The sequence below is a fragment of the Sorex araneus genome, chromosome 6 (assembly GCF_027595985.1).
Source record: "Sorex araneus isolate mSorAra2 chromosome 6, mSorAra2.pri, whole genome shotgun sequence".
NCBI classification, from domain to species: Eukaryota; Metazoa; Chordata; class Mammalia; order Eulipotyphla; family Soricidae; genus Sorex; species Sorex araneus.
In genome coordinates, this window is record NC_073307.1 from 135,035,642 (window position 1) to 135,063,465 (window position 27,824).

Genomic DNA, 27,824 nt, shown 5'->3' on the forward strand with positions numbered 1-27,824 from the left:
GTTTTGCAAATGTCAGTAATCGTAGCTGGAGGGAAGGTGGCTAGTGAGAGACAGATTTAGCACGCTATCAAACACCTGGCATATGCCAGGAAAAACTCCTCTCTAGATTATGGGTGCTTGATTTTTGTTTGGGAGTTACCCTTGGTGGTGCTCAGGGGCTACTCCCAGCTCAGTGCTTGGGGATTGTACTTGGTGGTGCTCCAGGGCCCCCTCAGTGCTAGGGATTGGACATGGACCTCCTGCGTATCTGCATGCAAGCATGCACTCAATCCTTTGAGTTTTCTCTCCTGCCTAAAAGAGAGCCATGGACAGTTTTTTGTTAGTCAGTTCATCCATCTCAGGGCCTCAGGCACACAGAGGGAGTGAATGCTCTCTCACTGAATTGTGTTCTCTAGCCCTAAAGCCTGGATGTTTAGTGGAACAAACCAAGTGTGGCCTCCCTTGTCCAGAGAAGCATCTCTGCTCAGCTCTCATCTGGGAGGGAACCTGTTCAGGTTTTTCTTAAGAAAAACTCCTGGGAGGGGCTGGAGTGATAGCACAGCGGGTAGGGTGTTTGCCTTGCACTCGGCTGACCCGGGTTCGAATCCCAGCATCCCATATGGTCCCCTGAGCACTGCCAGGGGTAATTCCTGAGTGCATGAGCCAGGAATGACCCCTGTGCATTGCCGGGTGTGACCCAAAAAGAAAAAAAGAAAAACTCCTGGGGCTGGAGAGGTAGTACAGTGGGTAGGGCGTTTGCCTTGCACTTGGCCGACCCCGGTTCAATTCCCAGCATCCCATTTGGTCCCCTGAGCAAAACCAGGAGTAACCCCTGTGCATCTCCAGGTGTGACCCAAAAAGCAAAAATAAATAAATTTAAAAGGAAAGAAAAAAAGACCTCCTCAATTGGGGTTTGGGCCATAGTTCAAAGGACTAGATTGCATGTTTTGCACTCAAGAACTCCAGATTTGATCCTTGAGCACCTTCCTGAGTGTGAAAGGAAAAGAAAAGAAAAAAAAAAGCTTCTTAATAAAAATTTTGCTTTTAAATGTCACCAACTGATTCGGTTTTTGAAATGTCATGCTGTACAAAGAAAGCTCACCCATGAGCCACCAGTTTCTTTCTTCTTTTAAGTTTGTAAAAGAAAATTTACAGTAAAATTCCCTCTTTTTAAAATTACATTTTTATTAATTTTATGCATAGTTTATTCTTGCACCACACATTTTTGCTTCTTCAGCTTCTTCTGGGATGTCTTTTTCTCCTGTGCAACCACCTCTTCAGGTATAGGAACAATCTGCTCTTTTTCAGTCAGTATCATCTCAATGTGGCTGGAAGAACTCATGTAGGGGTTAATCTGACCTTGAGTCCTGTAAGTTCTGCATTGCATCTTGGGCACTTTGCTCACCAACATATGCTCATTGACCAAAGAATCTACTATGGTTCTCTGCATTTTTAACTATGTACAGTAAAAGTTCTTTTAACTCATGGCTTCTGTTTGGCCTAGGCACACCTTCCAACACCACCCCTATAAAGACAGAATAGCACAGTTAGCTTCTATGGAGTGACATCCCTCAGACATAGGGTGGCTTTGGGGGTATACAAGCTTCTGATGATTTCCTGGGTCTTCTTAAAATGAACACAAGGGACTGGGCCTCTTGATTTGTATGATTTTGTAGAGTCTTCTGGGTCAAGTGAATAATGCACTATCCTGTATGACCTCAGACTTCTTTACAAAGAGGAAGAATAATGACTACAGGGAGAATTCTTAAGAACTAGAAGCCCACCTTTTTTGGGTGTATTACAAGTTAAGTTTTGACTGAAGCCTATAATTATTCATTCACCTTGGTGGTCCAGATGAAGAACCCATCTATCTCTCCTAAAGATTCCTTCTTCCCCTTGACACAAAGCATTCAGTCCTGACAAGCAGGGATGCATTCTCTGTCCATAGTTTTAGCCTTTACTGAGGGTCATGAAAATGGAATCAGACCCTTATGCATCTGCCTACTTGTATGTCGTGTCTTAGTCCTGTCTTTCCTGTTGTGGGCTGGCGTTCCAGTGTCCCACAGTAAGCTTGCCCACCCACCAGCTGGTAAGCATGTGGGCTATTTCCAGTTTGGGAAGAAAAATTCTGAGTCTCTGTGGGTAGTTTTCATCCTCTTGGGTAAAAAACCAGGAGTGGAATTGTCAACAAACACTTCCTGACTCTTTGGGTGTATTGATACTTTGATTGACTGGGGGAGTCAACATTTGGTTGTGTAGCTCACCAAATGTCACACTCATACATCTTTAGTTGCAGTGCTTGAACATACCTGGCTGCAGTCTGGTTTTACTCTCGGGGTCTCAGACAGCAGAACTGGAGGGACTGTATTGTGCATGTGGGTGTTACTGGGGATCAGACTCAAAGTCTCATGCATGCAAGGAAGGTGATTTCTGTCACTGAACCATCTCCTGAGCCCTCAATTTTTTTCTTTTCTTTTTTTTTTTTTTTTTTTTGCTTTTTGGGTCACACCTGGCGAGTCATAGGGGTTATTTCTGGCTTTGCACTCAGGAATAACTCCTGGCGGTGCTCAGGGGACCATATGGGAAGCTGGGAATCGAACCCGGCTCGGCCGCGTGCAAGGCAAATGCCCTACCCGCTGTGCTATCACTCCAGACCCTGAGCCCTCAATTTTAAAAAATTAACTGGAAGCCATTCTAATAATCATCTACTGGTATTTCATTGTAGTTTTAGTTTGCAATTATTTATGATGCTATTGTTGTTGCCTATCTCTTTATTGTCTTACTTTCCACGTACATCTCTGTTCTAAAGTGCTTGTTAAAGTCTTCCACATATTTTGAATTTGTTTTCTCCTTTTATTGAGTTTTGAACTTTTTTTCTGCATTCTGGATCCAAGTCCTTTAATCAGATTTTTTTTGGTGCAAATATTTACTCTTAGTCTATGACTTATATGTTCATTTTATTAGCAGTGTTTTTCTTAAAGAACAAAGATTTTAAATTTTGATGAGTTCCAATATATCAGCTTTTAAATGTAAGATTTGTGGTATTTGTCTTTGTAATAGTGAAATAGTGACCAAAGTCACTAACCTGATGTCTTTCTTCTAACAGTTCTGTATTTTTTTAAACTCAAATCTGTGTCATATTACTTTTTGTGTATAGTATAGGGAGCATCATTTTTATCTAGGTGTTTTATTCTTATAGCACAATTTATCAAAAAGACTATCCTTACTCCATTGAACTCCCTTGGTGCCATATATGTGTGGGTTTATTCTGAATTCTGGTTTGTCCCATTGATCTGTACTTCTTTCCAGAAGCCAATACGACACTTTCTTAGTTTTCCAGCCTTGAGTTTCTTTTTTTTTTTTTAATTTTTATTTATTTTTTTTATTATCTTTTTTATTTATTTTTAATTCGTGAATCACCATGAGGGCACATTTACAGATTTATACACTTTTGTGCTTATGCTTCCCTCATACAAAGTTCGGGAACCCATCCCTTCACCAGTGCCCATTCTCCACCACCAGTAAACCCAGCATCCCTCCCACCCTCCCGGATCCCATCTCCCCCCACCCCGCCCTGCCACTGTGGCAGGGCATTCCCTTCTGTTCTCTCTCTCTAATTAGCTGTTGTGGTTTGCAATAAAGGTGTTGAGTGGCCACTGTGCTCAGTCTCTAGCCCTCATTCAGCCCGCAACTCCCTTCCCCCATATGGCCTTCGACTACATTATAGTTGGTGATCCCTTCTCTGAGTTGCCCTTTCCCCAGAATGTGAGGCCAGCCTCCAAGCCATGGAGTCAACCTCCTAGTACTTATTTCTACAATTCTTGGGTGTTAGTCTCCCACTCTGTTATTCTATATACCCTAGATGAGTGCAATCTTTCTATGTCTGTCTCTCTCTTTCTGACTCATTTCACTCAGCATGAAACTTTTCATGCCCATCCACTTAAATACAAAATTCATGACCTCCTTTTTTCTGACAGCTGCATAGTATTCCATTGTATAGATGTACCAAAGTTTCCTCAACCAGTCATCCGTTCTAGGGCATTCGGGTTTTTTCCAGATTCTGGCTATTGTAAATAGTGCTGCGATGAACATACATGTGCAGATGTTATTTTGATTATACTTTTTTGCCTCTCTGGGATATATTCCCAGCAGTGGTATTGCTGGGTCAAATGGGAGCTCAACCTCTAATTTTTTGAGAGTCGTCCATATTGTTTTCCAGAAGGGCTGAACCAGTCGGCATTCCCACCAGCAGTGTAGAAGGGTCCCTTTCTCCCCACATCCTCTCCAACAGCGGTTGCTTTTGTTCTTTTGGATGTGTGCTAGTCTCTGTGGTGTGACCAGCCTTGAGTTTCTTAATCTTGGATACTACTGACATTTGGGATGGGCAGTTCTTTGTTGTGGGGGCATGGCCTATGAGTGGTAGGATGTCAAATAGTATCTCTGACCTCTGCCCAGCAGATGCCAGCAGCTTCCTCCTTTCCCAGCTGTGACACTCAAAATGTCTTCAGACATTGCCCTCCTTACCCTGGTGGCACAGACAGCCCTGTTGATTCCCATTGCTTACCTTTATAGTGAGTTTTGCAACTAGGTACTGTGAATCCTCTAACTTTCACTTCTTTTCCAAAATCATTTGCAATGGTCTGTCTTATATTTTTCCGTATAATTCTTTACCATGTTGGGGACAATCTCTAGGGAAAAAAAATTCTGGAATTTACTCCTGGGAATATATCCCGGAGAGGCAAAAAAGTATAGTCGAAATGACATCTGCACTTATATGTTCATTGCTGCACTGTTTACAGTAGCCAAACTGTGGAAAAAACCCGAGTACCCGAGAACAGATGACTGGTTAAAGAAACTTTGGTACATCTACGCAATGGAATACTATGCAGCTGTTAGAAAAGATGAAGTCGTGAAATTTGCATATAAGTGGATCAACATGGAAAGTATCATGTCAAGTGAAATGAGTCAGAAAGAAAGGGACAGGCATAGAAAGATTGCACTCATCTGTGGAATATAAAGTAACAGAATGGGAGACTAACACCCAAGAGTAGTAGAGATAAGGACCAGGAGGTCTGCTCCACGGCTTGGAAGCCGGCCTCACATGCTGGAGGAAAGGGCAGCTCAGATAGAGAAGGAAACACCACGTAAAGGATGTTGGGAGGACCCATTTGGGTTGAAAGATACGTGTCAAAAGTTGTGTGCCTACATTGGGCATGTAGGCAGGTTCTGGGGTCAAACTTGCAGCCTTAAGGTGAATGCTCTGGACAGAACCATCCTTATACCCCAAGAGTCATAACTTACTAATACTGATTTTGTGAATCAATACATGTCTTTCTTCATTTTAAAAGATCTTCTTTCTTTTCTCTCATCAATGTTTTATGCTTCCAGCATATATTGTGTACATATGTATCTTTTGTTTTTCAGTGTGCTGATGAAAGTGCATTAAACTTTCCTTTGTTATCACAGAAATCTGATTTTTAAAAGGTTAGCCTTCTACTTGACTACCATTCTATTTCTTTTTTTTCCTTTTCTTTTTTATTGAATCACCATGAGATACACAGTTACAAAGCTATTCATGACCAGGTTTCAGTCATAAAGTATTTCTTCATCCATCCCTCCACCAGTGCACATTTCCCACCACCAATATCACCAGCATCCCTCCCATCACCCTCCCCACAGCCTACGTCTATGGCAGACACTTTCCCCCTTTCTTTCTCTCCTCTCTCTCTCTCTCCCTCTCCTCTCTCTCTCTCTCCTTTTGGGCATCATGCTTTACAATACAGATACTGAGAGGTAATCATGTTTGGTCCTTTGTCATAGTGGTCCCTTCTCTATCCCAATGCCTTCTTTCCCAGCGCTCAAGGCAGGCTTCCAACCATGGACCAATTCTCCTGGCCCGTGTTTCTATTGTCCTTGGGTATTAGTCTTATACTATGTTTTTTTTTATTTAAAAATTTTTTAAATTAGTGAGTCACAGTGAGGGTACAGTTACAGATTCACACATTTTCGTGCTTGATTTTCCCTCATGCAATATTCGAGAGCCCATCCCTCCGCCAGTGTAAATTCTCCACCACAAATAAACCCAGTATCCCTCCCACTCCCCAATACCATCCCCCCCACCCCACCCCGCCTCTGTGGCAGGGCATTCTGGTTTGTTCTCTCTCTCTCTCCTTTTGGGTGTTGTGATTTGCAATAGGGGTATTGAGTGGCCATCATGTTCAGTCAGTCACTAGTCCACTTTCAGCACACATCTCCCTTCCCGTGTGGGATCTCCAATCACGTTTTACTTGGTGTTCCCTTCTCTATCTGGGATGACTTTTCCCCCAGCATGTGAGGCCAGCTTCCAAGCTATGGAGCCAACTTCCTGCTATACTATGATTTTTTTATATCCCACAAATGAGTGCAATCATTCTCTATATGTCCCTCTCCTTTTTTGGTGTTTTTTTTTTTTTTTTGCTTTTTGGGTCACACCCGGCAATGCACAGGGGTCACTCCTGGCTCTGCACTCAGGAATTACCCCTGGCGGTGCTCAGGGGACCATATGGAATGCTGGGAATTGAACCCGGGTGGCCGCGTGCAAGGCAAATGCCCTACCTGCTGTGCTATCGATCCAGCCCCCTGTCCCTTTCCTTTTTAATGACCATACTAACCTCACTTTAGTTTTGGTAGTTTTTATAAAATCTTTGGGATTTTGTTTTGTTTGGATAGAAAATTATGTTACCTATAAATAGACACTTTTAGTTCTTTATTTTGCATTTGTATGCTTTTGTTTTCTTTTTCTTGTCTTATTGTACTGGTTAGAAAGTTAAGTTCATAGCTGAGTGGGAATACTGAAATTTTGACTTGATCTTAATTTTTGCAAAAACATTCACCTCTCATTATGTTAGCTGTACTTTTGTTTATTGTAGAGGCCCTCTTTTAGACTGACACGGTTCCCTTCTATACTTGGTTTTCTGTGAATTGTAATCATGTATGGGTGCTAAATTTTATCAAATGTTATCTTACTGTTGAATCATTAACCAGGATTTTCTTTTTTTGACTATAAAATGACATAAGATGACATTATGATGTTGAACCAACCTTGTATTCATGGGAATTACTCCAATTTTAACATGATGCAAGTTCTAGTTAGGTGATATTCTCTGATATTTTTACTAGGAATTTTCTAAGTCTTCTGTTCACAACAGCTGTTGCTCTTTAGCTTTGTTCTCATGAAATACTTTATCTGCTTTGAGAATAGTGATCATGCTAGTCCATAGTAGGGAAGTGTTGTTCTCTTTTCTTTGGTATTACTTGTCCCTTAGAACATAAGATATTATAGATGAAACTGAAGATTGCTGAAATGTTTCTTTAGGAAAATGAAAGTATCTGCTTGCTCTGGACATTCCCTTTAACTCTGGACTTCCACTGGATACTTTCTAGACATGTGGATGGAGGTTTAGTTTCAGGTCTATGGTGCAGATTGAAGTGAGGAAAATTTATATTGGATCTAGTCAGGAAATAGGCACTCTCTCCCCTCCCCCGAGGCGGCTGCTTATCAAGTGACTGCTTTTCGGGGTTTCATTTCCTGATCTGTGAATAAGAGTCCCAACATTTCTCCCCCGACAATTCCACTGCTATGTGTCTGAGTCCAAAGTGGATGTTTTGTGGCAAGCACAAGTGTATACTAACCGCTTCCTCTGTGAGTGGAAAGCCCAGCCAAGAACCATCATTATAACTATTTTTTTGATTTGGGGTCTTGAACCCAGGTCGTCCACATGCCAGGCATTCACCCTTCACTCAGCCACCTTCCCTCCCAACTGCTCTCTCATTCTCAAGACCTCGAGCTTCCTTATATTTTGCTGTTATGGCTCCAACTTGAAACCCAGCTAAATATTGGCTTGTCTTTAATCCTCAAAGACTTTTTTAAAAGTTGCAAAAAATTTTAAAAAAATCAAACTCAAACAACAATGGTATGTGCATAAAACAACGGCATCAGTGACCCCACTGGCACCATTGTTCTTTGCTTGAGCAGTGCTGCCAAGTGGGTAGATGGGAGCCTTCTAGACTTTTCTCATACAAAAATTCATGGCCACTACATATCCTCAATAATTATTACTTTTTTTTTGGGGGGGTGGGGGGTTGGCCACCACACCCAGCTTACTCCTGGCTCTTACTCAAGGATCACTCCTGACCTGCCTGGGGGATCAAATCTGGGCTGGCCTCACTCGAGGAAGAACCCTATCTGCTGTCCTATGGTTCTGGGGTCTCCTCACTTAATTTTTTTTTTTTTTGCGGGAGGAGGAGATAAAGGATGTCATATTTAGCACCTACTTTTTCCCTTTAACACTGGCACCAAGTTGTGGCCTTTTCTACACTAAGCAAATTTTGTCATAAGACAATGTGAACTTCCTCTTCCTGAAATGGAAAACCCTTTACTGTAAGTGAAGACAGTTTTCAGAGCACAGATCAGATTTAACCCTAGAGCACTGAAATAATCTCCCTAGACCATATTCCTGTGTTCTCTGCTCCCTGGCTTCCTTCCCTGGCACAAACTACCACAGATGTTTAAGGAAAATCAGGGACCCCTTTAAACAGCCAATGGATAAACACTGTGTTTAAGCCCACTAATGTAGATGTAAATAAGGCCGAGGCTCTGCCTCAGGCGTTCAGCCCAAGGTCACTGCTGCACCTGCCCTCTGTCCACTCAGGCGAGACTTTGCCTAATGCATCTTAACCACAAGAGGGGAATTTGATTTTGACTGTGATTTATATACGTTAATTCTATTCTTAGCTTGAAATGAAAGCTCCTGACGTCAGAAGCACAAAATGGCTTTGGCATTTTTGCAGTAGCAGTAAATAGGAAGGTCTTGAAGATGCCTAACTTCACTCCTGCCCCGTGAGCTGTGGGGTTCAGGGCCGAGTGACACGGGCCTCTCACCCCTGCTTCCTCTCCTCCGCAATGCAACACGCCTTCCTGCTCACTGGCCCTTTTATTTACCAAATGTCAACAGCACACCAAAGAATGCTGAAGAAAAATGTGAAGTTGGAGAAGAAAATGTGTTGAAATTAATAGTGCAGCCTGTGAGTCCTTGTTGAAAAGAGCTGAGCAAAAAATATCTTGGAACCTACAGGCTCCATGATCAAATAATGAGGCTTTGTTTTGAAAAGAATAGGAGGGTCTGGATTATGAGCATGATTTTGAATGTAATTAAACTGGACGGACATGGGTTTAAAAAAAATCAGTGGCAGAGAGCTGTCTTTGGCAGTTTTCTGAAATTATCTTATTAACAGAGGGGCTGAACACTTATCAACTTGGTGAATCCAACAGAATTTAAATCTCTATTTCAGTGTGATGGACAATCTTGTCCTTAGTACAGCATTAAAACTAGCACTTTATTTATATATTTTTTAACTGGGGGGATGGGACATATGTACTTGGTGGCTATTCCTGGTTCTTTCTCAGAGGAAGGGTCACTGCTCATGGTGCTTGGGTGGCCATATGTGGTGACAGGGATTGAGCAGAGTCAGCCACATTCAAGGCAAGTTCCTTACCCCTATGCTCTCTCTGGCTGCTAAAAGTGGCATTTAAAACAAAAAGGGATCGATTCTTGTGGTTAAGACACTGTATTGTTTTTCCCTGCAAGGATAATAGTTCCTAGTTTGGTGATTGGGATAAACTTCCCGGTCAAGGTTTCACTCTTTTTTCTTATTTGAATTTCATTTCATAACCAAAGAGAGGGTTGAGAAAGCGATTTGTTAAATGTCACCCAGCGGTCCAGGGGATTATATTATTTTATGATTAGGGGGACTTGCTAGGAGTGGTTACCTAGCTACACAATTCAAACTAGCTCAAGTAAGGGCCCAAGGCCACAGGGGAATCGTGTGACATATTCAGAGTAGGAATGAAGTATATCTAGGCCATGTCGACAGGGCCATGCTTTGATAGGGCGGCCAGCATTCTAGAGCATCTGCTCTTTGCATCTGCTAATTTGATTCTTACAGCAACCTTATGAAGTAATTATTATCATTCCCTTGCATCAGACGAGGAAATCGAGGCACAGAGGACCTTTAATAGTTCCAGTATCATGTGGCGCTCAAGGTGCTACTTGAACACAAGCTGTTTGCTTGCCCTCTTCCTCCTCTGTGAAAGGCTGAGATAACTGGCTTTGTATCTCCTAAATCTAGTAGCCTCTTGCCTCTCTCTTCCTGCATTCAGACCCTTCCTTTTGCTCCTTTTGCAGACAGACCCTCTTTTAGCCCGTAGTATCTTGGTTCTTTTCTAACTAAGGCTTTTGCATGTTTCGGTGCTCACTGCCACCAGAGTTGGTAAGGATTTAAAATTTTGGTGTCCACTATGCTTTCTCTATCCCTGACTCTATTTCCCGAAAGGCAAATCCATGCTGCAATAATCCGGCCAGCCAAGTTGGGGCACCTTTCCCTCGTTTGCTCAGCAGAGGTCAGCGGAGAAGGGGCACCATACTCAGGTGACTTCCTGGGATGAACTCTTTCATCCATGGTGTTTGTGGGAGATAGTTTTAAATAAGGTGGTGCAGTTAAGGCAAGCTTTCCAAAATTACTCCCTCTTAGTAATTGAAAAAAAAAGTGGGGGGAGGGGGTTCACTTCAATCACTGTTAGTGAGAATGTAAACCACTTCAGCCTCCATGGAAACAGTATGGATGTTTCTTAAAAAATTAAAAATAGCACTGCCATAGGATTCAGGCAGTTCTGCTCCTTGTTATGTGTCCTAGGAGCATAAAGTAACTCTAGTCTGGAAAGATATGGATGATATGGCTGCACCTATGTTCATTGCAGCCCTATTTATAATAGCCGGCATCGGGGAAAAAAACAGTACCCGGGGGCAGCTGAGTGTGTGAGGAGAATAGATTCAAACAACAGAATGCTGCTCAGCTAGAAGGAAAAACAAAATATTGTCTTTTGTTCCAATGTAGATGGAACTAGGGGGTGTACTAGTAAGTGAAATAAGAAGGATGGGGCTCCCCAGAGGGGTGTGGGTGAGAGCCCTCCGCATCCCAGGGGATCCAGCCCTAGCAGCTGAAAACCTCCAGAACTCAACGACTGCCACACTCACGGCTGTGCTCCACACCCTCAGGCCAAGCCTCAATCACGAGTGAACCTATTCCTGAACCTCGTGACACTTCATAGAACACACCCTACTTCAAGAGTACTGTACCACATTTGATGGGCTTCAAAGTAGTATGCAACCAATCTTAAAGGGAATTTTTTAACAGATATATACATATGTATATATATGTATTATGTATATATGTGTGTATATATATATATAAAAGCACAAAAGGCTCTACCTTTAACAACATGTTAGTGATCTCTTATAGAAGGGCTTAATGGCCCCTGGGTGAAATACAACAATCTTCACACTCTTTCCTCTAAGGATACTTTTTTGTAGCATTTTCAGTGGTTTTTCATAAAAAAATACAAAATATATTATTTCTGTTCTGCTTTGGGACAAGGATTGGAGTTTGGGATAGAACTATCTGAAATATGGTGGGGGGAAGGTGTAATGGTGGTGGGATTGGTGTTCAATACTAAATGTAATCAAATATTGTGAACTACTTTATAAATTGAAAAAAAAATAAGTCAGAAGGAGAAAGAAAAATGCACGCTGGAGGCTATCACTCTTAGGGTGTCAGCTAGTGTCCAATGAACACAAACCCTAGATTCTCACTATAAATCAGAGGTGAACTTCATTGAGTGATGTGGACAGGAAGGGTCCTATGGGCAGTGGTAGATGGATATTGGCACTTTGGTAGAGACTGTGAATTTGTAACCATTTACACTCTTGTAAATCATTGCCAATTAAGGGGCTGGAGTGATAGCACAGCGGGTAGGGCATTTTCCTTGCATGTGGCCAACCCGGGTTCGATTCTCAGCATCCCATATGGCCCTCTGAGCACCACCAGAATTCCTGAGTGCAGAGAGCCAAAATAACCCCTGTGCATTGCCGGGTGTGACCCAAAAAGAAAAAAGAAAATCTTTTCTAATTGAAAAGTAAAATGGTTGACATTTCAGAAATTTGGCTATAAAACGCGTGATAAGTTGTGTGACCTGTAGTGTCAGGTCAACTTCCGTGGTACAAAGACTTGCACCATGGCACGTATGAAGCTGCCATTGTGACAGTGGAGTTGGGAGGAGAGGCTCACAGTTGACTCGGAGCCAAGAGGATCCTTTCCACCTGCTGCCAACTGACACAGTAAGTGCGGATGTTTCCCACGAGTTTGAAGTCTAGACTTCATAAGCCCAACTAGGTGTGCTTGTAACAGGGTAAGAGGTCCAGACTGAGAGTGAAAGAATGGACGCGAGATTGAATGCACTCAGCTAAAAACAGAATGTTGCTTAAAGTACAACTAATCTCGAAGGTACACAGAGGAGCATGGAAACGGCAATGCCTTTGCCTGGCATGCGTCCCTTATGAGATAGCTCGAACCTTTTCTCTGAGTTTAGAGGCCAGCCCCCATGTTCTTGGGGGGGCAGAGGGCCTATTGTTTGGCATGGGAAGGTGTAACTTTGCCCTGTTTCCAGCTCTCTGTGACATCCACATGGTACCCCTTAGATAACTTTCAGTTGACTATATGCTGTTCATCTTGGTTGGAGACTTTGACTTGTGATCTTCAGGCAAAGGTGTCTCTGTTCAGGTAAAAGCCAAGACAGTATCATGGTCTCCATGGATAGGGTGTCGCATGCCTCAAGCCTGTCTGCTTGGATCTTTACTCTTGCATCTCTGGGAAGGGGGCTGGGAGTCTTGGCTGCGGAGCACTGCTTACAATTCTGCCAGTGTTCCCTGTCTTGCCACCTGATTGTCTGTGTCACTATTCATAGCTGGCTCTCCCCTAGGTGGTATTGGCCAGTGGGAGATGGGGCAGGAAAGAATTGACAACATAGATCTCCCATGGGACTTGGAGTTCCAAGTGTCCTACTAGAAAAAGGCTGGGTCTGTCCCTATAAAAATAGTACAATTAATTTATCCTTTTAATTTCCCCAGGGATGTGTGGTAAGGGAAAAGTTTTTTTTAAGACTCCTATGCTTCATTGCAGATTTGTCCTAGTTTGTGAATATTTCGACTGCTGAATGAGGTGACTATTATTTATGAAATAGCTACCGTTGTGTTAGTCACTGGATCAGGAGTTTTATTCTATTTACTCCCCCATGATGTCACTACGAGAAAGTTCTTCCCCATTTTACTGGGACAAAGCAAAGATTGAGAGAAATGGAGTTGTATTAGGGCTCTTTGCCTGTAAGTGAATGTGGGATTTGAAAGTAGATCTGACTATAATTTAAATATTCTTTCAACTAGACTATACAGGCTTACCCTGCTGCATTTTATTAAATTTCAAACATACTGAAGAGTTGAAAATCTTGTAGAGCAAACAGTCTTGTATCTAATCACCTGGGAAATACGATGAACATTTTGCTATTTTACTATAACTGTCTGTCCTGTTAACCACTCATCAATTCTTGTTTTTTAATATATTCAAAATAAGTTCTTGAAAGCAGAACTCAACTATCTAGGTCACCCCCTAGATAGAATGCATGCCTATCCAGGGAGGTAGCTCAAGGGTGGTAGCACAGGCTTTGTGTGCAGGAGGCCCAGGTTCCGTTCCTGAATATGGCCTGGAGGGATGCCTGAGCATCTACTCAGAAATAGTCACTGAGCACCACCTGGTGTGACTCAACAGCCAAAACAAAACAACTAAAATAATGCACGCCATTTATCGGAGTTCTACTTCTGTTTATTTTCTAAAGGGAAATTTTATAATGCAGAGAAATTAAAAAAATTCTGAAGCTTATAATTTCAAATGTGAGAAATATTGACAAATACACCAGTATAAACTAAATCCCTAGTTAAACTATAGAGCATCACTATCACCCAAAGAAGTAAGTTTCTTCTTTCCCCTCTCTAGATAATCCTCTCCCTACATTCCCCAACACTCCACACCCCCCAGAAATCATGGATTTACTTCCTACACCAGATTCTTTTGGGGGGCCTTCTGGAGGTCAGACCTCGGGTGCTGGAGGGTATTTGCTGGCAGTGTGTGAGGGAACACACAGTGTGGGCCATTGAACCCAGACCTCCAGCTCCCCCACTTGAGCTCTCTTCCTGGTTTGACATAGTTTGCATTTAGACCATGTGGTCATAAATAAAGAGGCATTTCTTATATGTATTAACTCAAACAATATTTATTGAGCATTTGAAAGAGTCAGGTCCTGAACTGAGCACAGAGGAGTATAGTGGGGAGGAAAAAGACATTAGCTCATGTAGAAGAGAGACATTATTCTGCTCCTCTTAGGCATAAGGGCATAGTTAGAAGCAGAGATGAGTGCTGTGATGGTGTGTGTGTCTGTGTGGTGGGGAGAGTTGAGATAGGGAAAGGTAGGCTGGGGGATTGAGAAGGATGATCAAGGAGGGCTTATCTGAGGAAGTGACATTTGAAACCCCAGCAGAAGGATGACTTGGACATCACCCAGTAGGGATTTGCCAGAAGGAAAAATCTGTCATTGGTGGTGGAAAGGAGTGTGTTTTTCTCCTCAGAACTAGGTAAGTGGTGGGTGTGGTTGGCGGGCAGGCTGGAGGGGAGAGTGAGGGGTGGACATTAGGAGAGGGAGGAGGGAATAAGTCACATAGGCTGCAGACCCAGCTTTCAGCTGAACAGTGACCCTAAGTCCAGGGGAAAAAGTCTCCTTGGTTTTAGCTTTCCAATCAGTTGAGTTGGCTGAAAAAGAGACATGGATAGTTTGTTCAGGAATCAAAGCTAAAATCACCATTGGCATAAAGCTTCTGAATTTCAGAAGAAACCCTGGTGATACTATGAGTCTTACAAACACCTTTGGATTTCTCATGTGATTTTTCTTTTTCACCTGTCTGCCCTGGCAATAATAGTTACTAAATAAAGACTCTGTTTTTCTTTCACCTTGTTCTCCTTGCCTGCATTTAATTGTCTCCTTTGTACATTAATGAATTCTTTTTCTGCCACCCACATTTCCCAGAAAGGGATCCCACTAAAATCACCTGTGACAGCCTGATTGCTTGATCCTGAGCCACTGGATCTAATTCCTTTTATTCTGTCATGATATCATGTGATCTTCAACCACTGGTCTTCAGACTGGAGTTGGTCTACAGGTGTAGAAAGGTTGAAAACCACTTTTCCATCTCCTGGATTATAGTTGCTGGTTCGCAGATGATATTCAGGACAAGAGTTGGTCAGCAGGTGTGAAAGGTTGACAGATACTGTTACAGGCCCTTCTGGGTAGGCCTCCTCCGTGCTCAGGGATTGGGCCACTACCTACCCCCAGAAAACTTGGGACGCTATTCTGAAGGGGTGACTCCTCCCCAACCCTTTCTGAGCAATCTCTCCCCATCACTCCTGATAGCTCAACTTTTTTTGGAGGGGGATCAAGCCCAGCGATGCTCAAGGGTTACTCCTGGCTCTACACTCAGGAATTACCCTTCGTAATGTTGAGGGAGCATATAGGATGCCAAGGATTGAACCCAAGTCCTCTGTGTGCAAGGCAAATGCCCTCCCCACTGTACGATCTCTCTATCCCTAGACAACACATCTTTCCTCAAAGGAACTGGTCTTTCCCTGAGCTGTGCAGCCCATCGTGTGCTTCCTATGTCAGGGAGTGTTATCACCATTCATTTGCTGCAATCCTAAATCTGAGCATTGTTCAAGATTCTTCTCTTTTCCTTCATCTAGTTAGCCACTAACTCTTACTCAATGCATCTCTGAACCTCCTGTCAGAGCTTCTGTCCCATTTTATCTCTTCTGCCGTATTTTAGATCCTCCATCTTGCTGGTCTGTATTTTTCCCAAAGCACACATCTAAACTGGCCACTTCATCTCTATTCTTGGTCGCTTTCTAGCCACTTTCGTCCTCCAGCTGGAGATCTTTATGAAGATCTTCTTGTACTCATGTATTTTTCAGTGGCCCCTGTCAAACATTCTGGTATTTATGTGTGCACCACTTCTAGCCATGTTGATTCTCTAGCCCATGTCTGCCCCTTTTATTTTAATCTTTCTGTTGGAAGCCCTTCCTGGATCTGTCTGCTTGATTAGCATCTGACTCAGTTCAGATTGTGCCTCCTTCCATGGCCCTTCCAGTCCCAACTCTGCCCTCCACTGGGGCAGCCAGATGCTCTCCATCCTACACCTCCAGTCTGCCCCAGTAAAGGTCCACCAGCCTGCATCCACACCGCACTTGGGCGTCACTTGGAACAGTAATTCTCAAGAGGTAGTCTATCCTGCAGTTCTGGAAACCTTTTTACAATCATTATCCATGTGCAAAGTGATTTTTATTATTACAAGTGAGGACTTACACTGTCCCAGCCAAGAGCTGTTAGAGGAAAGTAGGTTAAGTGGCTTATAAGACAGCTTGCTCAGAACAGGAGGGAAAATGTCCTAAAAGTCCATTTGGCTTGAGGGACAGGCATGATGCAGCTCTCAGGCCGAAGACAGAGGATGAGTTGCTTGATTGCAAGATTTTTTTTAAACTTAATTTTGTTTTTATGAAGTGCACAGTAATTATTACATTTAATATTCAAATACCAATCCCACCACCATTGCAAGATTTTTTTAAGGCCATTTTTATTCTGTAGTTTTGGAAGATAAAAGGTTGTTCCTTCAAATGAGACTTTTGTTTCTCTACACAACAAAAATCTGGTTATAATTCACTCAATTTTTCTTTGAGTTAGCTCTTTATTATTTTTTAAGTTTTGTCACTTTTCATTTCTGAAAATTTTGTTTTAGGTATTGTGATTTACAGTACTGCTAATGGTAGGATTTCATACACAGAATGTTCCAGCATCACACACTAGAGTCCTCAACCACCTGTCCCTACTTTATAATACTTTCCCTGTCTCCCCACCAAGCTTCCTACTGATGGCCAGTTCCCAGTTTCTCTTGCTTTTGGGCATTTGTTATTTCCTTACTGTGTTTCATTGTATTCCACATATGAGGAAAATCATTCTATGTCTGTCCCTCTCCATCTGATTAACTTCACTCATCATTATTCTCTCTAGATCCATCCACATAGCAGCAAATTGCATAATTTCATCTCTTCTTATAGCCCACTTATATTTCATTTTGTATAAATACTATAGTTTCTTTGTCCAGTAATTTGTTATGGGCATTTGAATTGCTTTCATATTTTTTCTATTGTAATAGTGCTCTAATGAACATAGGAGTGCAGATGTATTTTCTGATTAATGTTTTTGAGGTAGATACCCAGAAGTAGGATTTTTGGGTCATATGGGAGCTCTATTCCTAGTTCTTTTCTTTTATTCTACTTTTGGGGGGGTCACATTGGTGGTGCTCAGAGCTAACTCCTCTACACTCAGGGATCACTGCTGGCTATGCTTGGGGAAACACTTGGGGTACTGGGGATCAAACCCAAACTTAATTGCATGAGAGGCAAGAGCCCTGCCCACTGTATTATCTCTCTGATCCCCTCAATTCCTAGATTTTTGAGAAGTGTCCATATTGTTTTCCTAGAAAGTTAATTTGATTGACATTTTCACCAGTAGTGGGTGATTATTTTCCTCCATCAATGCCAACACTGGGCTACTTGGTTTTTGTGATGTATGCCATTTTCACGGGTGTGAGATGATATCTTATTGTTGCTTTGTTTTGCATTCTCTAATGATGAGTGATGCAGAGCAATTTTTGTATTGGTAATCTTTGTTAAGAAAGTTTATGGTATCTCTTCCTCCAATTTTTTGATGGGGTTTGTTGTTTTATTCTTGAAAAGTTCTACCAGTGCCTTATATAGCTTGGATATTAGCCCTTTAACAGATGAGTGGTGGGCAAATATTTTCCCCCAGTTGGCAGAGTGTTTTTATTTGGATCATCATTTCTTTTGCAGTGCAGAAGCTTCTTAGTTTGATATAGGCCCATTTGTTGATCTTTGTTTTTGTTTGCTTGGCCAGTGGCATTAAATTCTTGAAGATCCCTTGATTCAGTGTCTTGAAGTGTTATAACCATATTTTCCTGAATATAATTTATTGGTTTTGTGGCTGAGATCTCCAAGCCTGCTCAGATTGGGACTGGGCCTCCTCCACCCAGATCCTCAGTTTTTCAGTAGCTTGGCAGTCACACTCACAAACTGCCCATGGCACCATGTAATTTCACCAACAGCCAAGATCCAGAGACTATCAAACAAAGCTCCTGGAAGAGAGCATCGCAGAATCTCCTGCCCCCACGCCAGGCTGCCTTCACTGGGGCCCCCTTGGAGGGGGGTGGTTTGAGTTTCCCTTCCCACCTCAAGCAGAGCTCTAGCAGCTGAAAACCTCTAGAACTCAGCCACAGCCATGTTCAAGGCCACTCTCCACACACTTGATGAGCCTCACCCATGAAGGAACCGGCAGAGGAACCCAGGTATGCGGGACCAGTGGCTGAGATCTCCAAGCCTGCTTGGATCGAGACTGGGCCTCCTCCACCTAGATCCCCAGTTTTCCAGTAGCTTGTCAGTCACACCCACAAACTGCCCACGGCGTCATGTAATCTCACCAACAGCCATAATCCAGAGACTATCAAACAAAGCTCCTGGAAGAGAGCGACGCAGTTTTTCCTGGAGCACACAGCTGCATTTGTGGCCACTGGACCTTTTATACTTTAGCCTACTGATGTACCTAAAGCAGCACACATGTGTTTGGTTTTAACACACTTGCTTGTATTCTCTTATATATGGGCTTAAAGGGACCCAGAATGAAATCAACAACCTTTACACACTTCCCTCTTATTGTGGTGGGAAGATGCTTGCTGGTTGGGTGAATGTTTGAATATTATCTATAATGAACTATTGTGAACTACTTAATGAAAATAAAATGTATAAAAATCGCAAAAAAATTATGGGTTCAAATTTTATATTGAGGTCTTTTTTGTTTGTTTTTGTTTTGGGGCCACACCCAGTGGTGCTCATGGATTACTCCTGGCAGGGCATGGGGACCATACGGCATGTCAGGGATCAAAGCCAGGTAGGCCAGGTGCAAGTCAAACTCCCAACCCACTGTACCATTGCTCCAGCCCAATATCTAGGCCTTTAGCCAATTTTCAGTTGTGCATGGTATGAGAAAAAGGATATGAGTTCATTTTTTTTTTTACATGTGACTGACCACTTCTCGCAACACCATTTGTTGAAGAGGTTTTCTTACTCCACTTCATACTCTTTGCTCCTTTGTCAAATATTAGCTGTCCAATACCTGAGGATCTGTCTCTGGGTACTCAGTTCTTTTCCATTAATTTGAAAATCTGTCCTTATTCCACTACCACACTATAGTTTTGATCACTATAGCTTTTTAGTATAGTTTGAAGGTGTGGAAAGAGAAATGTCTGACCCTCTTTTTTCCCTAGGATTGATTTGGCGATTCGAGATTTTAGTGCTCCATGTAAATTTTAGCAGCATTTAATCTTTGTCTTTAAATTTTTTCATGTTTTTTTTTCTATTAGGACTGCACTGAATCTGTATAGTGCTTTATGCAGGACTGTCATTTTAGCAATAATAATCCTTCCAATCCATGAACAGGGGATGTGTTTTCATTTCCTTATGTCTTATTTCTTTCAATAGTCATCTATAGTTCTCTTTGTAGAAATCTTTCACCTCTTTTTTTGATTTCCAGGTACTTTCTGTGGTACATTGTGAATGGGATTGTTTTCTAAATTTCCCTCTATTTCATTGTTTACATATAAGAAATACCTTGGATTTCTGCTCATTGATTTTTTTAGGTATTTCCATTTTTCAGACACCTTGACTTTCAGTTGTGCAGAGGGTGGAAGGTCTCAAAGAGTTCTTCTACAGTTGAGTTTGTTCATGACTACCAAACATTTGGTGAGATGTTTTTTGCTCTTGTTGTGACTATTATATTTAAGGGGTAGGTTTGAGGCTAACTAGAAGGAATAGTTGTCTCTTTTCCCCTTACCCATAATACTACAAGTAAAAACCCTCTATCTCTTGTTATCCCTGGCACAGCATCTTTTCTAACCAGGAACCGTGCAGTCTGAAAATCTCACTGTGAGCAGTTTAAGGTGAAAGCACGTATAATTGCAGAAAGGAAGTTCAACTACCTGGTCATGAAATGTATCCTATTACATGACCACCAGGCCATTAGAAATCCACCTTTCCAGTTATCAAAGGCGGGGTGGTGATATTATAGAAGCTTAGGTACAAGTCCCTGACTTGACTTTAATTCCTTTAGCCAGAAAACTATCATAGGAAGATGGAAGACCATAATAAAAGTTGAAATGTATAAACCTGTCACCTAAGGAAATGGGTTATAAAGATATTTTCTTTAGATAGTATTGTGAGATGGGAAGATTAATATGGGATGTGCTGGTAGCACAGAGAGTCTCTTGCCTGCACGCCTGGCTATCTTCCCCGGGGCCCCTCGGAGGGGATGGGCTCCAGCTTCCCTCCCCACCCCGAGCAGAGCTCCCAGTGGCTGAAGACCACCAGAACCTAGCTACAGCCATGCTCGAGGCCCCTCTCCACACGTTTGGACAGGCCTCACGCATGAAGGTACTGGCAGAGGAACCCAGGTGTGTGTATTCCCATCAATGGACAACATCCAGAGACTTAAAAGCAAGCTCCCAGAAGCGATAGCTTGTAGCCTACTTCTCCCTATGGGAGAAACTGGCAAGCTTCTGAGAGTTTCCTGCCCACATGGGACAGCCTTGCAAGCTTCCCATGGTATATTCATGTGCTAAATCCAGTAACAAGCTGGATCCCATTCCCCTGACCCTGAAAGAGCCTCCAGTGGGACATCATTGTGAAGGCTGAGTCGAGAGAGACTCCTAAGATCTCAGGGAAAGGACGAATGGAGAGGTTACTGAGCCCGCTCGAGAAATCGACGATTAACAGGGATTTTATGATTTGTGATTCCTGATTCATGCTGGTAGCATTTCTGATGAACTGGGTTCATTTGTGCACTGATGGGCATAATAGTCGTGGTGGTCCATTGAGGTCTGAGCAACAAACATTAGACTTGAAGCTTTGGTCCGAATGTCACTAGACATTCTCTCCACTGGGCTCCAGAACTGTGTGAATTGCAAGGTAACATTTTAATGGAAGATTCCCCAAATTACTGACTCCACCATACACATTTTTATCTGATTGGAACAATTTGGTGATTGTGGCTATTGAATAGTAATGTTGTGTATTTTTGCGGGGGGAGGGCGGGGAGTCACACCTGGCAATGCCCAGGGGTTACTCCTGGCTCTGTAGTGAGAAATTACTCCTGGCGGTGCTCGGGGGACCATATGGGATGCTGGGAATCAAACCCGGGTCGGCCGTGTGCAAGGCAAGTGCCCTACCTGCTGTGCTATCGCTCCAGCCACATAATGTTGGTTCCACGTCCTCTACAGCCACTGTTACTGCTCCTCACTATTTTCTGACAAAATAACTACAGGGACTCAATATGTGTAAATTTATATTGAAGTAAACATTAGTGGGACATCCAGGTGTGTGTGATCCATGCACTTGCTCCTAGAGTGCGGAAATGAGACCTGTTTGGGAGGGATTGAACCCAAATGAAGGATTGAGCTGTGGATCCATGGATTGTAGGTGAGGGATTATAAAGGAAAAGCAGACAGACAAGCCAAGAAAGAAAGCAACCTCTGGTCCTTTACAGTGCATAGTGTTCTTCAATCACTGATCTGCAGGTGTGGACAGGTTGAAAACCACTATTTACTGCCCTGGTTGTAACGGCTGGTTTATGGACCAGTATACAGGAAAGCTTCTGGTCCACAGATGTGAAAAGGTTGCAGAATACTGTTCTAAACTGTTTGTTATTGACTTACCACTCATTTTTATAGTTGAAGCCTAGATAGAAGTAGAGAAAAATTGTCCACCATCCCAGCAATCAAATGCTATCATTCTTCGGATTGATGCCTCTCTTTCCCTCCCTCCCTTTTTATTTTCTTTTAGGAATTTTAAGTTCCTTCAGCTTCAGATAGTGTTTCTAATATCTGAGATTTTTGCTTTGTTCTTTTGGGGGAGGAGCAGGAGAGGGGAAGGGCATTTTTTCCTTCTTTTTTTCCGAATCTCGTCAGTTTATTATCATGTAGTCACAGGAGAACTGCCAGAAATTATTCCAGGGCCTTTTCCCTTTTCAGGATTCTGCTCTCTATTCAGGTGCAATGGTGTTCCCTCAGGTCACTGAGCTTACCTGGTGGTGTATGTAAACTGCAGGTGGTGAACTGGCCATCTGGTGAAATGGATATCACCGCCTACAAACAGACTCTCCTATTGTGGGATGCCAGCCAGAGGGCCACCCCCTTGAACTCCCAGTCTGCCCACTACCCACAGGAGTCCATCTGCTCCTTCCTACTCCAGGCTTAGCTTGCATCTGCAGGCTGACAGGTCCTATACTTTCTCGGTTACCTGGGCCCAACTTTCCAGTCTCTGAATGAAGTCTGAAAATGGTTCCAGTTTGTAATTACTCTTGTAACTTCACAATGACAGAGATGGAGAAGGAAAGAGACAAAGGCCTATTTTGGTCACAGCTGGTGCCCTGACTCTTCTGTCTATTTATTTTGTTTTGTTTGGGCCACACCTCTTATGCTCTGCACCCAAGGATCACTCTTGATGAGGCTTGGGGAAGCATATGGAGTGCTGGGCTGAGGCTGTAAGGTAAGACCTTCCCTGCCGTGCTGTCTCTTCGGCCCCCAACTCTGTGTGTGTCTCATCTGCTTGGGGACTCAGCTCTTTGGCTCCCAGCACCCGAACAGAGGCACCCAGACAGTTCACCTGGTGAACAGAGGCAAATCCCATTCCTACTAAAGGAAACTAGCCTTTGATTCCTCATCAGTAATGTGCCTTTCTCAAACCTTCTTCATGGAGGATGCTTAATAATCTGTCATGAATATCATACTAGCTGATAGGAAAGCATTTATTTCACTTTCGACGGTAATTTGGACAGTCTGTTTGGTGTCTGGCCTTTTCAGTGCGACATGTCTTTAAGAGCCAGTGATACTTGAATAAGTGTCAGAATCATCCAATCTGAACAGAACACGCATCGTGTGCTAAGTAAGACCCTTGGTAGGTGAGGTTTGTAAAGTGATAGCTTGAGTACTTTACAGAATATAGAGCCAAAGATGTAGCTCACTAGTTGAGTACTTTCCTTGCATAGGTGAGGACCTAGTTTACTCCCAGTACTACAAATAAACAAACAACCCCAAATCTGGTGATCTAAGGAATCTACTTACACAAGGACATGATTTCATGCAAGTAGCACTGTAGCGCTGTTGTCCCCGTTGTTCATTGATTTGCTCGAGCGGGCACCAGTAATGTCTCCATTGTGAGACTTGTTACTATTTTTGGCATATTGAATACGCCACAGGTAGCTTGCCGGGCTCTGCCATGCAGGAGGGTTACTCTTGGTAGTTTGCTAGGCTCTCCGAGAGTGACAGAGGAATCAAACCCAGGTCAACCACATGCAAGGCAAACGCCCTACCTGCTGTGCTATTGCTCCAGCCCAGTCACCCAAAACAAGTAAACAAATATTAAAATAACAAAGCACAGGTCTCCTGGAAATTAAGATCTTGCATAATTTATTTTTTATGATATATGATAATTTTAGTTAATTTCCAAATTAGACAATAAAATTATATTTTCTTTACTCATATACTACTGCTTTGTTTTAAGAGGTATAACCTGGGTACTTTATATTATAGAAAAAAAATTCAGGGCTGGAGCAATAGCACAGCAGGTAGGGCGTTTGCCTTGCATGCGGCCGACCCGGGTTCGGTTCCCAGCATCCCATATGGTCCCCTGAGCTCTGCCAGGAGTAATTCCTGAGTATACAGCCAGGAGTAACCCCTGTGGATCACTGGGTGTGACCAAAAAAGCAAAATAATAATGATAATAATAATAAATTTTTTTTAAAAAGACAGATGTAAATGAGAATATCTTACTCAATTAGTTTTTTAAAATGACTTAAAAGGAAATAAATATAGGATCTAATACAATTTCTCCTTACAAAATTCTCTAAAATAGACAATGCTAAAACCGAGCTTCTCATCTGAGAATGAGTTAATATGGAAAATAAGGTTTTCAGGTGCAATAATTAAAGTGGTACAGAGAATAAATACTGAAAGAAGTTACTTTTATTCCTCATGGACTGGCCTGTTTAGTGGAAATCCACTTTTACTCTGGGTTTTACTGTGGATGAGCTGGTTGATCTCTGCTGCTGAGAACCTGTCTGAAAGAGCAGAGGTCACTGAGTGTCTGTGATCTGGGAGTCCGTGGTCCAGGCTGCTGCTCATGGTTTTCTGGAAGCTTCCAAATTGTTGATGCTACAGAATAGGTCTTAGAGAATCACAGACCAGCGATCGCATCTTTCAAAGAGAAGTTGACATTTTACTTCCGGAATCTATTCTGACCACAGCGCACTCTGGGAATTGGAGAATAATATGATCTCTAAAATTGTTCTTATCTCAAGTGCCCAAACCTGTAGATTTTCTGTACTGAACAACTCTGTGGCGTGCGCGTCACAGTGAAAGTTATAATTTCCATTTCTTCTGTCAGCAAGGGCCATGTTCCTGACATTGTTTAGGATGCCTGGCGTGATTTAGATGGCTTTTCATCTTTATAGCCATTTTATGATCTGTGAGCTACAGCGATTCTCCCTTTGCAGACTAGGAAGCCAAGACTTACAGAGTGAAGTAACTCCTCTAGGAGCTCACAGTAGAACAGCACTGCACCATGGAACTCTGGCCCCGGCTCTCGCCACTGCAGTGCTCAGTTAAGCCCTTTCCCCCTCCAAGCTACGTACTTGCTGGAGGTTGAGTGAAGCAGTTGCACCTACATAGTGTCTGCTTGGCAAAGGCCTTTTCCACTCGCCCCTTCTGCAGTAGAATTGGACCAAAACAAGTGTGACTGTGACCAGGATAGGGGAGCCAATTTCAGATACACGTAAATGACATTTGTTCACAGTAATATTGGAGATGGACCGGAGCAATAGCACAGTGGGTAGGGTGTTTGCCTTGCATGCGGCCGACCCGGGTTCGATTCCTCCATCCCTCTCCGAGGGCCCGGCAAGCTACCAAGGGTATCCTGTTTGCACAGCAGAGCCTGGCAAGCTACCCATGGCGTATTGGATATGCCAAAAACAGTAACAAGTCTCACAATGGAGACATTACTGATGCCCACTCGAGCAAATCCATGAACAATGGGACATCAGTGCTACAGTTCAATATTGGAGATAATAAGAATTGAAATTGTTTTGGGAGTGTGTTCTGATCTCCATCATCTCTGAAATTTAAGTACACACAGGCAAGAATTATCAAGAATTTTATGCAGTTTTTCAAAAGCTCATAATACATTTGTAAACAACAAAAAAATTATTACTCCATTCCTTAAAATTACACAGGTCTGAGTCACACTGTGGCCACATTTAAATAAAATTTAGGTGTCACGGGATGTGGTCCTGACTTTGCCCTTTGTGCTTAGTGAATTATGAATTTGTCTTGAGGACTCATCGTTTTCTCTGCCCTTAGTGACCACTACATTTCTCCTGCTGGCAATACTAGAAATAACATAGTGGTTTCCAGGAACCTTTTATGGAACTCAGAAAGATTTATACCAGAGAACTGGATCTGATATGGATGTTGAGAATGTCTGGCACCTGGATACTCAGTGTAAAATTTCCATTAGATTTTCTCCTACTGCTCCTTGCATCAACAGCAATGATTGAGTGCTACTGTTCTCTTTTATGCCATTACTCTCATTGGACAGTCTATTGCTCACGACAGCTGCTAACTACATTTGAACAATAAGCAAATACATAGGAAGCCAGTTATCTGTAGGGATTGTTAGACATTAGATAGTCTAAGTATTTATAATGTGTAGATTGAAACTTGGGGAATCTTGGCCAAAAGGAAAAAAATGCTACCAGGCATTGGTTTACAGTGGGGATCTGCCAGAAGCAAGCAAACAAACTAACAAATAAAATAAAATACTGGTGAGGAGACAATCAGCATTAATCCATCCCTCTCATAGATAAGAGTCTGAGGCCCAATGGAAGTAACACTACTTTAGTCAAAGGAAGTAATCAGTGAGTTGTGTGTGTGTGTGTGTGTGTGTGTGTGTATATATATATATATATATATATATATATATATATATATATATTTGCTTTTTGGGTCACACCCAGCAATGCACAGGGATTACTCCTGGCTCATGCACTCAGGAATTACTCCTGGCGGTGCTCAGGGGACCATATGGGATGCTGGGAATCAAACCTTGGTCGGCCTCGTGCAAGGCACATGCCCTACCCACTGTGCTATCTCTCCAGCCCCTGATTTGTACATTTTTGTTAGGATTTAGCAACCTCCTTAGCTTTAAGCATCCCCAGCAGGACTACGGAATAAACACTTTCTGCTTTGACCCGTTTTTTTTCTAAAGAGTTAGCCAGGGGTGATGAGAATGACCATCATCCAGGGCATCACTTAAGGAACCCACAAAGAAAGGGCATACACATGGTCGCTCTGCTGTCAGTGCCCCCAGCATCCTGTGCCCTTGTCCACTGTGCCGTGACCACAGCAGTGCCCTTCGTCTCCCGGGGTCCCAGGCCTTGGCAGAAGAGAAGAAAGAGGATTGTTCTGCAGCGAGGTTGCCTGGTCCACAATGCTACATGGAGTGTGTGTGGGGGGGGGAGGGGGGTGGAGGCTGCTTTTCCCGCCTCCCTTCTTCTTTCATACTCACGCACAGCTTCCTCTTCAGCTGCATTTCCTGCCTTTCTCCTCGTGGCTGTCACTGGCTCTCTGCTCAGGCCCTTGTTCCTCACCGATTGAGGCTTTAACCCACGCAGAGTCTTTTCATGCCAACCCCTTCAGAAATCCGCCCCCCTCCCCCACACCCAGTTTCAAAGCTTCTGGACTTTTCCTTTGAAACTATTGTTACTGTCTCTTCCTTCCGCCACCCCTCCCCAGTAGCCTCACCTTGGATCAATCACCATTGGGGGCTGTGTCCCCCTCAGATTGTGGTCTCTCCTTCTCTACTGCCTCAACATCCTGGGGGTTATACCCATATTCCTGCCCCGAGGCCTCAAGCCCCTCCACCCTGCCTCCTCGCTTAGCCCACCTTTCCCACCATGCTTCTTTGCTTTTTTCCATCTGCCCAGGGTCCACACAGATCTCAGCGGCCTTGGCTTCTTCTGGACTGCACACCTCAGCATCTGGGGACAACCCACTCACCGTCTCCACTTCAGCGCAGGCCGGCACACTGGTAAAATCCTGCCAGTGGTGTGGTCCCTTCGGACATCTGTCTCCGCTGTCCCCATGGCAATCCGCTCAGTAAGACTCTCCTCAGTGCCACAGTGGTCACTCATGCCTTCTCTTTAGCATCATCTCTTACCTCCCCAACGTGCTCTTCCATATGCCCACAGTCTCTCCTTGAGTGTGCTCACCTGCTAACCGTCCCCCAGCTCCCCTTCTCAGTGGCAACTGCCTCACCTTTCCCCCGCTGAGGTGCGGGGTGCCACCAAGGTTCTGCCTTAGTCATCCTCTCTTGTCTTCTGGGTCTAGATGCATCAGGCCACAGTGATGCATCTCCAACAGTTTCTACTGCCTCAGCTCTTGATCTCTCGAATGGGCGCCTGCAGTGAGATGCCTCCAGTCACCTCACCCCGGGCTGTCCTGTCTCCTGTGTCCCTCTGGCTCTAGTCCTGGTGATCGAAGTCTCTGCATGGCCATGCTGGCCGAAAGCCAGACCCAGGTCACCTTCCACCATCTAATTGGAGTAGTCGGTTCTCTCTCCTCGTTATCCAGGGTGCTCCCATTCCTGCAACCTCTGCTCAGGCCCCCCGGAGCTCCCATCTGGGTGATTCCTGTACCCTC

General features: G+C 43.3%; 1 protein-coding gene and 1 pseudogene across 3 annotated transcripts in view; one reads left to right on the forward strand and one right to left on the reverse strand.

Annotated features, from left to right (window-relative positions):
• Positions 1-27,824, forward strand: part of KIAA1549L (KIAA1549 like) — a 304,514-nt gene that overhangs the window by 8,865 nt on the left and 267,825 nt on the right. The window lies entirely within an intron of this gene.
• LOC105942977 (60S ribosomal protein L17-like) lies at positions 1,184-27,316 on the reverse strand (annotated as a pseudogene).